Genomic DNA, 13,231 nt, shown 5'->3' with positions numbered 1-13,231 from the left:
ACCCTTGCGAATGCATCCCGCATGCGAATGGGTGATGCCGGCTAACCATTCGCAAGGCGGGGTTAGAGTGACTCGCAGGGATGCGAATTCGCATCCGAGCGAGTCAACCAGAATAAGGGCCTATATTTGTGTGTATTTCATGTGTCTGATGTATACAACATAAATGCAAGATACCTAAAGATACCTCATTGAAATATAAAAAAATATTCCAAAATACGGAATAATCAATTATCCAAAATTCTTCTGGTCCTGAGCATTTTGGATAAGGGATACTCAACCTGTAGTATTACATTTGTCTGAACGTCCAGTGAATGTGGATAATCGCTTTAGCTGCAGAGATCTCATAAAAGCGATTTCTTATAAATACTGGAGGGGAAGGGGGAAATATTCAGGAGCCAAAACTGGGGTCTTTAGGCACTGCTCCTCCAAGGATCACCTGTGAACATTTGGCCAGTGATGGACAGTCCCACCATGAATGTACCAAACAGCATTACATCTACATTTTGTTCAGATGAGTTGGGCATCTATACCAACGTGTCAAGACTTTGGGCCTAATTCAAGTCTGATCGGAAGGGGCTGAATTCCTCCCATTACCAATGGTGGGGTGTCGGGTCAGTGGGCGGCGTCTACACTCTTGCTAGGCAGTGAGTGTATTCTGCCTAGCGAGCGGGTCTGAATCAGGCTCTTTGTACGGGGTTTCAAAGGTACATGAAGAGGTTGAGTAAACTGGGCAATATTTTCTTAACGATATGGACAATATTGTTGATGAGTGATTGAGTACATTTCGTTAAAAAATTGTGCGTCCGTGGTTTATTAACCCCTTCAGTGGTGGAGGTTTTTTTAGGGAGCGCTTCCCAATGGGCGAGTTTTTTCTGGGGAGCGCTCTCTAAAAAAAAACACACCACTGGGTCCCCTGGTCCGGATAGCTCCGCTGAACCGTCCATCAGCCCCTGCCCTGGGCAGGGGGTGAGGCCGAGGCGCCGCGGAGGAGAGGACGCCGGGCAGCGATGAACCCAGCTGAGTTCAGCGATTAACTCAGCGGTGCTGCCCGGCGCTAAACACTGGGAATCCCGTGAATTTTCCGGGTTTGCCGGTGTGGGCATTTAAGTATAGCCTGGAAAATTCTCGGGATTACCAGTGAAGGGGTGAATGACACCCCCCCCCCCTTCCCTCCATCGTCTGTACATGCAGCTCAATCTGACAATCTCAGCAGGGACTGTATGTACGGAGTGGGGGCCGAGAGACATCACTGACCGATATCGTGAACAATATCGGTCAGTGTGTATGCCTTATATGTTTCTCCTGCAGGTGTACCCAGCATAACAGAATGCATTGTGTATCTACAGGATATACATGATACTACAAGTAGGTTTAATAGATAAGGAAGGGATAGACCATAGTCCAAGTCTCTTGGAGGACAAATAGAAAGTAAGGCAGTGATGGTCTGCTTATGCTTATCAGGGCAGTAAATAGGGTGGTGCGTCCAGTGCACCTGCACAGAGTCAAATGCCCTATGGGCAGAACCAGACGCCTCCTCCAGTGATCACTGATTAGTGTATGCACTGCCACCAAGTGTCTGATAGTTATACAGATAACAGTGGACAGTGCTCCTGCTGCCTACCATATGTGCTCCGCCCCATCCCCTGGCTCCCACAGTATCTGCTGGGACTGGGAAAACAGTTCCCTGTGTACAGCGTTGAGCACTGGCTGTCCGAGCAGACCACAAGGATGTGTTCGCAGCTGTGATCTCATTAGGCCAGTGGTGGACACAGAAACGTGTCAACTAGAAGGTCGTAAGTAACTAAGGGGCAGATTTATTAAGCTCGGTGAAGTGATAAAGTGTCTGTTTTTATCACCGACCAATCAGCTCCTAACTGTGAAGTTACAGGCTTGGTTTGAAAAATGACAGGTAGGAGCTGATTGGCTTTTGATAAAAAAAAACAGAAACTTTATCACTTCACAGAGCTTAATAAATCTGCCCCTGAGTTCCACCTCTCTACCACAGCCCTGAACAGTAATTCCAACAGAAAAGCCTGTCCCATTGGCTTCTTCTTCTACCTACAGTGTAAGTGATGTCATGCCGTCACCACTGCTGAAGTGAAGAACCACTAAGATGAGCAGGCTCTGTGCTTGCTGTAGACAGGGTGAGAGGGGGCTGGAGGGACTTAGAGGTGGGGAAGCTGCTGGAGAGACACAGGGCATGGAGATGCTGAAGAAGATGGACAGTGAGCTGCTGGAGTGACAGCACAACTGTGGACATTATGTGTATAAGGGGCACTACTGTGTAATTTAATATGAATCAAGGGCACTACATGTGGTGTAATGTGTATATGATTATGCTACTATGTGTTGTAATTTTATTTGGAGTTACTATTGTGTGACCACACCCCTTCCTTGTGGGACCATTATCCCCTATCCCTAAGACACTGGTCTACTCTTTGCTTAATGAGGTGTGTGGGGGCAGAGGGGGGGGGGGGTATGGTCGGTGTTGGGGGAAAAGAGTTCGACCACCTCTCTAGGACTACTTTAAGCCCTGGTAATAACTGAGGAAGGTTATTGAGATAACAGGCAGGTCTAGCATCGCTCAGAGCGCTCAGCAAATCTCCCTGTGTGTAGGTCCCTTTACACAAAAGATAGTACAACATGGAAGCTTGTTTGCTCAGAAAATAAGAGAATAAAAGCCATATCCTGAGAACACTGCAGGATATCTAGGCTGCAAGTCACAGTACAAGTGAATTGTACATGATTAAAATAAGTCTCGGTCCTTTTTTTTGGAGGGGAGGGGGGTGCAGGGCATGTTCGATGGTTCCGTATTTGCCAAAGGATCTGCAATGCCTTATCAATTTAGTAAGGAGCAGGTTTTTTTTCCGTCTGGATGGAGACTTTTTGGATCGCAGGCAACTACTTTTCAACTAACTAGGGATCCATAGTGAATTAGGCCCATAATGCCGGTTGGATCACTGATGTGATCCAACCTGAATTAGCCCCATGTCTTAACCATAATTAAGCTCTTACTATAAAAAACCTCTTCTTATCTTAAATGCCATCCTTGCCCACTAATTACACCACTGCAATTTTAAAATCTAATTATTTCCTGCCTGTGATTAGTGAATGTGAGCAGCTATGTTACGCTAAAGCTTAAAACGCCATTAAATGTCTAAGTTAAAAATATCCATTGTGTAATAAAAATAACCCCCTACACTTTATTAAAGAGTCTCATTCAGATATCACTGAGTTAAAGTGGAAACTATGAATTGAGCTACACACACTGAAATTCTTATCAGCCACTGTCTATCTGCCCAATAACATTAGTTTGCTGGGTGAGAAGAGGGGATGTAGTATTTAGGTGTGTAATAACAATGCCGACATTCATAATACCACAATTATGATGATGACATGGTTAATACTGATGGAGAGCCCTTCATTCTTACAGGGACTGGCAGTAGATTTGCCAGCCCCGCATACGTCCCCTTACTGTCAGTCCCCACCGCTTTGCCGCGGTCCCCGCCGCCCGATCCCGCCTCCCCGCTCCCCCCCTAATGCTGCCCGCGTCCCAGTCAGATGGAGCGCCGGCTCGCCAGTGGGCGCTTTCTGGCGAGCCCCAGCGCTGGCTGATAGGCGCTCGATCTGTATGTCAACAGGTAACACATCACTATTGTCAAAATGTCGACATTTACAGGGAGGAAGGAAGGAAGACATGCGAGCGGGGGCATGGGGTGGTGGCCGGTAGTTGTGCCCATGGGAATGCCTAGCTTTTCATGGGCATTCACAAGCAAACGCTGGGTGTTCCCATGGAAATCACCCTGTGACCTGGGTGCCAGGGGGGGGCAGCTGACATCACCGGCTGCCCGCTCACTTCCTCCCGAATTTGCAAACATATCTAAGTGACCCGAGAGTCACCACATCTTTTGATGGTCGGTGGCTATCGAAAGATGTGGGAGTTTCCCCCTGGCTTGCGAATGGATGTTTATGTTAAACATCTATTCGCATGCTGGGCGAACAAACTCGGCATGCGAGGGGGGGGGGACGACACACCATTCGCAGGGTGGCTTCTGGTATACAAATATGCAGCCTTGTGAGTCAACCAGGAGACGAGTCCAGCGTCTGCCTCATTGCCATTAAATCTGCACTTTGACGCAATGCCTTCATATCAAAATGAACGAAGTGACTCAAAAAAATATGTATTTTTATTTAGTGTGAAAAATGAAGTAAATGAAACACTTGTCGGCTAAGGCATCACTGGCTGTTTAAGCCAAAGGAGAAACTGACTGATGATGCCAATCTCTTACCATGGGATTCACCTTTCACATTTCATCTTTTGTTTCTAGGCAACAACTGTCTCCCTGGGGCCGGTAAGCAAAAGAAAATAAGATTATACCGTATATGTATTTGTGTGGCACAGGAAGAAAACGAGACTAATGACTATTTTTAATTAATGCGTTTCTTGTCTTTCTGAACTAATAAGTATTTAATAACATTGTATGTAACTGAAAAGTTCAAATTACTTCATTAGACATGCACAATACATTATTGTTAATTTCTATAATCAATTACTAATGACTTTGTAGCAGCACACTACAGGTTTGGATGGACAATAAAAGTTAAATGTTTTCTTTGTTTTCCTTTGTATGAGTTATGTTGACATTGATTTCATTAATTCATTGGTGTCTAAAAGATACTGGGGGAGATTCTCTAAAAATGCGGTAAAAATCCCATTATCAGGGTTTTTACCGCATTTTTACCGCATTTTGTGATGCTCTAAGCATCCCCCGTCGGGTTACCGCGGCGCGGGGCATCGCCAGAAAAATCTGGCAATGCCCCAAAGAAGCCTATGGGCTTCTAACGCAACCCACCGCTGCCCCGCACCGACCCACTGCCGCCCAGCACCGACCCCCCCTCCCCTGTGTCCGGGCAGGACAGAGCTGTGCTGCCCGGACCTGTGACCTCCTCCTCCCTGCACTGTACATCCTCTTCCAGGTGCAGGGAGGAGAAGAGCCAGCCCCCCCTGCAGCAGCAGCTCCAGGCCGGATAAGAGAGGTAGGGGGGAGCCGCCGGAACCCGCCGCTCATCGCCGAGTCAATGCAAAAGACAGCTCTTAACACAAGAGCTGTCTTTTGTGATAATTATCGCATATGACAGTTAGATCATATGCGATAATTATGTTTGTGGTAGTCAGCGATGGGCGGCGGTAAGGGGGCGCGGATGTAAGAGCACCCCCCCTCAATGTTGCTATAAATAGCATTATAGGGCATGATGCTATGTCAGATGCCACCAGAACATGATGCTGTGTCTAAAGCCACCATAGGGCCTGATGCTATGTCATATGCTACCATAAGGTATTATACTATGTTGGATGCCACCATAGGGCATGACGCTATGTCAGATGCTGCCATAAGGCATGATGCTATGTCGGGTGCCACCATAGGCCATGATGTTATGTCAGAAGCCACCATAGTGTATGATGCTATGTCTGATGTCACCATAGGGCATGATGCTATGTCAGATGCCACCAGTATGATGCTATGCTGGAAGCCACCATATGGCATGATGCTGTGTGGCACCGATCATATTGCCTGAGATCAGGGCCTAAATAACCAATAGGCTGAATAGGCTGCAGCCTAGGGCGCCGGGTCTGGGGGGCACAGCACTGGCACAATAGATTGCACCGAGATGGGAGCTCTTCCTGGTGCTGCTGGAGTTAGAGCTGATTTATTGCAAAAAGTGGGAGTGGGGAGCTGCACTAGTTAGTCAGGGTACCACAATTTTTTGTTAAAATAATTTATGCTAAAGGAGAAATATCTGATAATAATTATGCTTTTATTTTTGTAATTGACATCACCTAGTGGCCTTGACCCAATGGGGTTCTATGCTCTATAAGTGATGCTCAGTGGTGCACCCCCGAGTTATAACGCTATATATATATATATAAGTTTATATGAAAGACACGGGGGGGGGGGGGGGGGAGAAAAAGAAACTCGGGTGGGGTGCACTCTAAGTCCCCTATTAAGTTATTCTGAAGGAATACGTTTTTTGGTACTTGTGGAGTATCACGGCTCCCACGATGGCCATCGCACGGGAAAAAATCGCATTGCATGCGATTTTTAACAGAAAAGCATCCAAATGCATTGAAATTAGTATGAAACATGTTCAATGGCCCCCAAATGTCATTTTGAGGCTGTACCACCCCCACTATCAACGCAAACCCGAAGCGTGGTGAGTGCAGCGAGCCCGCGAGGGGCGGCGGTACCCGTCCTACGACCTTTTCATACCCCCACTATCCACGCCGGCGTGGAGTTGAGAATAGAAAGTGTGGCGAGCGCACGCGGACACCTGTGAAGCCCACGAGGGGATGCGTATACCTCTGAAGGTATCCGTGTCCCCTTGCGGGGCTCGCTGCGCTCACCACGCTTCGGGCTCGGTGGCTCTTTCTATTCTCAACTCCATGCCGACGTGGATAGTGGGGGTATGAAAAGGTCGCCACGCTCGCCACGCTTCGGATTCGCATTGATAGTGCAGGTGGTACACCCTCAAAAATGACATTTGGGGGCCATTAACATGTTTCATACTAATTTCAATGCATTTGGATGCTTTTCTGTTAAAAAACGCATGCGATCGCATGCGATCAAATCGCATGCGATTTTGTAAAAACCGTCAAAAATCGCATCCAAACGAATGCCATCGCATGCCACTATATATGGCATGCGATGGGAGCCGTGATAATCCAAGTACCAGTTTTTTTTTATATTATTATTTTTATGATTTTATCTGCTTGTGCATAAATTATATTAATATACAAAATTGTGAGAAAAAAAATAATTTAGTTAGAGCCGAGCAAGGCCTTGTGAGATCTCCCACAGGAACTGTGGGAACAGTGATGCCTGCTGGGATTGCCGGTGTCAGCCCGGCAGGGACGCCAGGTAGAGAAGACCATGTGTGAGTCACGTCTGGCTCTGCCGCCGAGGCTGTGATTGAGGCCTCTGCCACCGTTGCCAGCACTTATAGGGTGGTAAGTGGCATTATGTATGGAGCCTGTTACAGATTTGGATACCACTTCTGTATTAGCCTAGGGCAGCTAAAACCCTTAATCAGGCCCTGCCTGAGGCTATATCATATGCCACCAAAGGGTATGATGCTATGTTGGATGACACCAAAGGACCTGATGCTATGTGGCACCATGGGGCATAATGCCATAGGGCGTGATGGCATATTTGTGCATGATACTATGTCAGATGCCACCATTGGGCATGATGCTATGTGGGAAGCCACTGTAGGACATAATGCTATGTCTGATGCCATCATGGGATATAATACTGTGTTACTATGGTGGCATTTGACATAACATCAGGCCCTACGGCTTGTCTGATACCACCATAGGTCATTATGCTATGTGGGATGCCACCATAGGGTATGATACTGTGTTACTATGGTGGCATTTGACATAACATCAGGCCCTGTGGTTTGTCTGATACCACCATAGGTCATTATGTTATGTGGGATGCCATCATAGGGCATGATGCTACGTGGAAAGCCTCCATAGAGTATGATACTATGTCTGGTCACCATAGGGCATGATGCTGTGTCTAATGCCACCATAGGGTATGTGTCAGGCCTGGACTGGATTGTGTTCCCAGCAACGATGCTGGTGAGCCAGTGGAGGGTACTGGGAACTGGTAACTTGGTGGCTTAATATGAGTGTTTATATACAGAATGCAGGGAGTAGTATCTCAGGTGTTCAGGTGAAGCAGAGATTTGACAGATACCCAGGACAGAGGTGCTGAGTCTAATTTGCCAGTGGTCTTTGCCATGGAACCCTGCAAGGGGATTTGGACTTTGCTGCACCTGACGAGTAGGTCACGGCCCTCTGCCTGGGTCTCTGTGTGTTTAGCTGCATGGGTACTGGATACTGAGAGGTACAGAGGTACTGGAAGAACTTGTGTGGTACTGTGTCACCGACATGGGAATCAATGGTGGTTCTGGAAAGTGCGGAAGAGGTCAGTCTGGGAACTGATGGTGACCTAATCGGTCTGGAAACCTATAGGTAGTATTCTCCGTTTTGGGAACTGATGATACCTGGAGCTTGTCTGAGAACTGATGGTAGTTGGATTTGTCCTGGGAACCGATAGTAGCTGAATTTGGTCTGTGGACTTATGGTAGCAGAGTTTGGTCTGGGAACCCATGATAGCAGAGATTGCAGTTTGTGAACTGATAGTAGCAAAGCATGTTCTGGGAACCGATGGTAGCAGAGCTCAGCCTGGGAACCGATGTTGGCTGGATCTTGTGCAGAATACTCCTGGGCTGAGCAACAGAAACTACAAGGACACGCTAGGGATGGTAACAGCAGCAGTAGTTCTGGCAGCAGATGATAAAATGGTAGCCAGTAAAGTAACAGGACACAGGAATCCGGAAAGAAGGAAACAAGCCTGGAGTTTTAGAAGCGGACACTGGAGGTATTCACAGGAACAGACAATTGTTCAAGGCTCTAGTCCATGGGTCCTCAAACTGCGGCCCTCCAGATGTTGTGAAACTACAAATCCCAGCATGCCTTGCCACAGTTTTGCTATAAGGGAGTGTTAAAACTGTGGCAAGGCATGCTGGGATTTGTAGTTTCACATCATCTGGAGGGCCGCAGTTTGAGGACCCATGCTCTAGTCGATTCTGAAAGCCCTGCTTATATCCCCCAAGGTGGCTGCTGATTGGTTGCTGACAGCTGCAGCATTTTGAACAGGACCAGGAAGTAGCAATACCTGAGTTTACTTGGATCATGTGACCATTGCTGAGTCTAGTGGATCGGTGTGCAGGAGTCAGCTGACACCGGGTGTCATGGCGGCGCACACCACATCACAGGTATTGCGGGGGGCCTCCATCACCACATGGCGATGTTGATTGCATATGTTAATATCATCATGTATTTTAAAACACCCTGCCAAGAGACTGCAGAATCTGACGACCATTGACCAGCAATTAGAGCCAAGCAGCAAAGCGATCCCCCGTCAGCATCAGAGCACGCTTTCGGGCAAACAGTGCCCTTCCTCAGAAGCTTGAAATGTCAACATTTCATCACTGTCTACATGATGAATGTTAAAATGTTGAATAGTATGATGTTGAATGTCAAGCTAATGACCATGTCGGCATTCTCTGTTGACACACCATACCTCACCCTTATCAATTGTGCAGAATAAAATTCCCTGGTTAATCCGTATAATTTGATAACAATTATAATTATAGGGTACACATATATGGTATCCCTGGAGAACTGTGCAAAAATATTTTCGGGCTGTTTTCTTGCTTTAGTAACAAAAAAATGACTATGGGAAAATGATACAATGACATATTTGTAAAGATTGTTGACTATTTTCCCATGACCAATGCTTATAAAATAAAAAGCTCATTATTGCAAAATACTTTTAAACTTTTTAAAATTGTTCCTACAAAAAAAGAAAAACATGTAATCTTTAAATAGTATCAACTTATTCTTCAATCCTCAGTAAGAAAATATGTATTTTTACAATCTAGGGTCTGATTCAAAAGCGCTCGCTAAGCTTAGGAAGCGGCTTAACGCCGCACGCTGCCAGGCCGAACGCCCGCCCTCGCCTTTAAATCCACTCAGTACTAGTAGGAGAACACATCCTTTTGCATGCAGCTGAAGGGGAGAGAAATCATTCCATGATTGGTTTGATTGATTTGATTTCTTTCCCCTTCAGAAATAAAACTCAGTCTAATCTGACTTTTATTTCCATTGGTGTCCGCCGAAGACAGGCGCTGGCGTCATGTGAGGCCAGCCCCCCGGCAGGCATCGGCCCACACAGCATTTTTCTGGGGACGCCCATAAAACATTGGCTAATCCCCTGCAGTCGCCCCCCTGCCTACCCCCAGCCCTCCCTTCCCATATCAAATTTCCTGGCGAGTATGTAACTCACTGAAGCCATTCACTGTTGGGGTTTAAAGTTGCGCAGAGATGCCCCCATGATTCCCTCCTGGCCTGGCTGCAATCACCCAGTAACGTGGAGGCTTGCTGATCTCTGCCCCTGTAATATATGCATGACCCTTGTTCAAAATACACCTTGGTGCTAATGGCTCAGGTACTAGTAGTAATGGTAACTTTTACCTGCATCTCACTTTGGGGACATTACCTACTGCTGCTCTGTACCCCATGGAGAATATGTAGAATGTTATTTTATAGACTGCTAGGTAACTGATAGCTAGAATCTTATTGATAGAATGAGATACAAATAAATCTGCAAATGGCATGTGGCAGGGACAGACTACTTCCACATAAGAGGATCCAGTCCAGGATCCAGCAGCAGCAGCAGGGCTAGGAAGATCCAACCTGGGTTTTCTTAGGATGTATTGGGAATCACTGACTGATTAGCAGCACCTGGTGCTAACTGTTATATGTGTGTCCAAGAGAGAAGGTTGGTGTTTCCAATGGCAGTTAGTTCCTGGGCAATAGGCTTGTGGGGGTCCAGGGATTACATTAGGGAGTCTCTGGAAGTACCCTTATTGTGAGAACGGCCATTGCTATAACCTGAGAACTGCCATACTGTAATTTAAGAAATGCCAATCTGTTATTCTGAAATGCTGTGTACCTGCTGAGAATAAAGGCCCTTATTCAGATCTTATCACAGTACAAATTTGTTCTCAAAATGGGCAAAACCATGTGCACTGCAGGTGGGGCAGATGTAACATGTGCAGAGAGAGTTAAATATGGGTGGGGTGTGTTTAAACTGAAATTTAAATTGCAGTGTAAAAATAATGCAGCCAGTATTTACCCTGCGCAGAAACAATATAACTCCCCCAAATCTAAATCTCTCTATGCATGTTACATCTGCCCCACCTGCAGTGCACATGGTTTTGCCCATTTTGAGAACAAATTTATACTGCGATCAGATCTGAATAAGGGCCAAAGAACCAGACTTCATCTTTAACTGGTGTATGTGATTCCTTGTCATGGACAGCTGACCAGAAGCACAAATACAAGGGTACTTGTGTAATAGCACGGTGCCCGTTATGTAGTTAGTGTAGCGTCCCTGTCAGAATCAGCGTAGTGTTTCCGCGGAGTTTAGCGTAGTCAATAAGTGTTACGCGGTTACCGTAGTCAGTCAGAGGTGAAGGTGAAGTGACTGTGGCTGTATTATTTCTGAAGCTCCTTGTTAATTTGGAATGGCTGCTGAACCACTGACGATATTTAACCTGCCGCAGACAGAGGAGGAGTCGGTGGCATTTTTCCGACAGCACCATTTGCTGCCACTGACACAAACCTGTCTTAATGGCCACCCAATGCGCTTGAGTATGAAGGAATTAATGTGGCGCTGCCACATTAAAACGTGCCGAAAGAAGGTCAGTCTCCGTGCGGGACATTGGTTTCTTACCCTTCTTCGTTTTTTTTTTCATGGGCAGAGGAGCTTACAAGCATTTCTTTTTGTGAGCGACACCTAACGTTGTCGAATAAAACCACCGTATTGTATAATAATTTGATGCGTGAGGCCTGCACCCTGAATTTGATGTCCCAGCCCCAACACCAGATTGGTGGACCCGGCAAAATAGTTGAAGTGGATGAAAGTCTCTTTGTCCAAAGAAAAAATCATGTCGGAAGCGTCCTGCCCCAGCAGTGGCTGCTTGGAGGCATATCCCGAGACACAGGTGAATGTTTTGTAATCCCTTTGGCCAGCCGTGACGCCAGCACCCTGATGACCGCTATAATGTCCCTGAAATTAGTTTTCAAAAGTAGGCAAGTATGGTTTACTTACCATTGAATGATTTCTCCTGTCTCTGTCATTCACACCCAAGGATCACCTTGTAGATTTCCCGGCTTTTGCAGCCCCTGCTTACGATGGTCGTGATGTGGGATCCCAGCTTATGCCTTCAGTCACAGAGCTGGTATTGCAGCTACAATCATCTGCTGCATGTCCCTCCTAGAGATGGTACGGGAAATCATTGCTGCTTGCATGTGGCACTGACCTTCCATGCATCTCTGAGCAAGACCCATAGTCACAGGGTACAGAAACAACGGCGGACAAAATGTTCTCTTTTCCCAGTATCAGGCTTGCCTGTGGTCACATTGCACACATGTTTAGCATTTTTAAACTTGAATAAAAGTAGGTTAGACCAAGGCCAGAGCAGGGTCAACATATTTTGCATAGCATTTTCTTTTTAGATTTCTGATGTGTTTTTTGTATGTATGTATGTATGTATGTATGTATGTATGTATGTATGTGCAAATATTCTGCAGTTGTTTAAATTATGAGTAGAAGAAAGACAAAAAGAAACCTAAAATCCATTTCAGCTGTATTATCTACATAATTATAACTGAACGATGTTTGTGTGTGTGTGTGTATGGTGTGTGTATGGTGTGTACAGATGTTCCACGATAACTCTCGAATGCTTTAATTAATTGTCTTCAACCTTTGCACAGCACCTTATCATCTAAAGGGATGATCTAAGTTCAAAGATGGGTTTAATCAGATGACCCCTTAAGGGTGCTGTCATAAGGGTCCATTCTATTTTTGTTGTTTTTATGCCTTGTGATATGTTGATGGAAAGTTTTTTTACTTTCTGAATACAACCAGGGCCGCTGGAAGCACCACCCAGCCCCGGTAAAAAGGGGGTGTGGTCATTGGGAGGGGCATGGCCACCAGGAGGTGGTGTGGCCTTGCCCCTGAAAAAATTATAAAAATTGCAAGGGATGTGGGCTTTGTGCCAGCGCACAGGCTGGTGCTGCAGCTGCCTCTCTCCCCCGCTCAACACACGGCACTGAGCAGCGGGTGCTGGGCTGGGAGAGAGGCTGTGCTGAGCCTCTTGCCTCTACTCCCACTGGCCGGTCTCTGCAGTGGGGGGGGGGGGGTGGGGCATGGGACAAGGGCCCCTCCAACAAGCCTGGGCCTGGGTAAAAACCCACTCCCCCCTCTCAACGGCACTGAATACAACACAATAAACAGACTCCCTTGAGTGGTGGTTTTCCTGGGGCAGGACAAATCCACCAGAGCAGGATTGTCCTGCCCCAGAAATATCCACCACAGAAGGGGTAGCCGCTGCCTTCTGCAGCAGTCCCTGCTCCACTGGGGCTGCTGCTGCCGGCTTTGGCTGTTTGCGGCCGCTTGGAGAAGTTTGGGGCCACATGGGTGTTCGGGTTCTCAGCCATTCATCTGATCGGGCATTCCTGTATTTGGACGTCCGAGTGCAGCCGAACCTCCCCGAGCAGCCCTGTTCCTCACCGAGTGGCCCTGTTCCTCCC

General features: G+C 46.8%; 1 long non-coding RNA gene across 1 annotated transcript in view; it reads left to right on the top strand.

Moving 5' to 3' along the window:
• Positions 1-13,231, top strand: part of LOC146020009 (uncharacterized) — a 31,290-nt gene that overhangs the window by 9,036 nt on the left and 9,023 nt on the right. Inside the window, exon 2 of the long non-coding RNA XR_014450708.1 lies at positions 4,196-4,352. This is a non-coding gene — a long non-coding RNA (uncharacterized LOC146020009). The remainder of the gene's footprint in view (positions 1-4,195; positions 4,353-13,231) is intronic.

Source organism: Crinia signifera, chromosome 1 (assembly GCF_055691185.1).
Source record: "Crinia signifera chromosome 1, ASM5569118v1, whole genome shotgun sequence".
NCBI lineage: Eukaryota > Metazoa > Chordata > Amphibia > Anura > Myobatrachidae > Crinia > Crinia signifera.
This window is presented reverse-complemented; position numbering and strand designations above follow the sequence as displayed.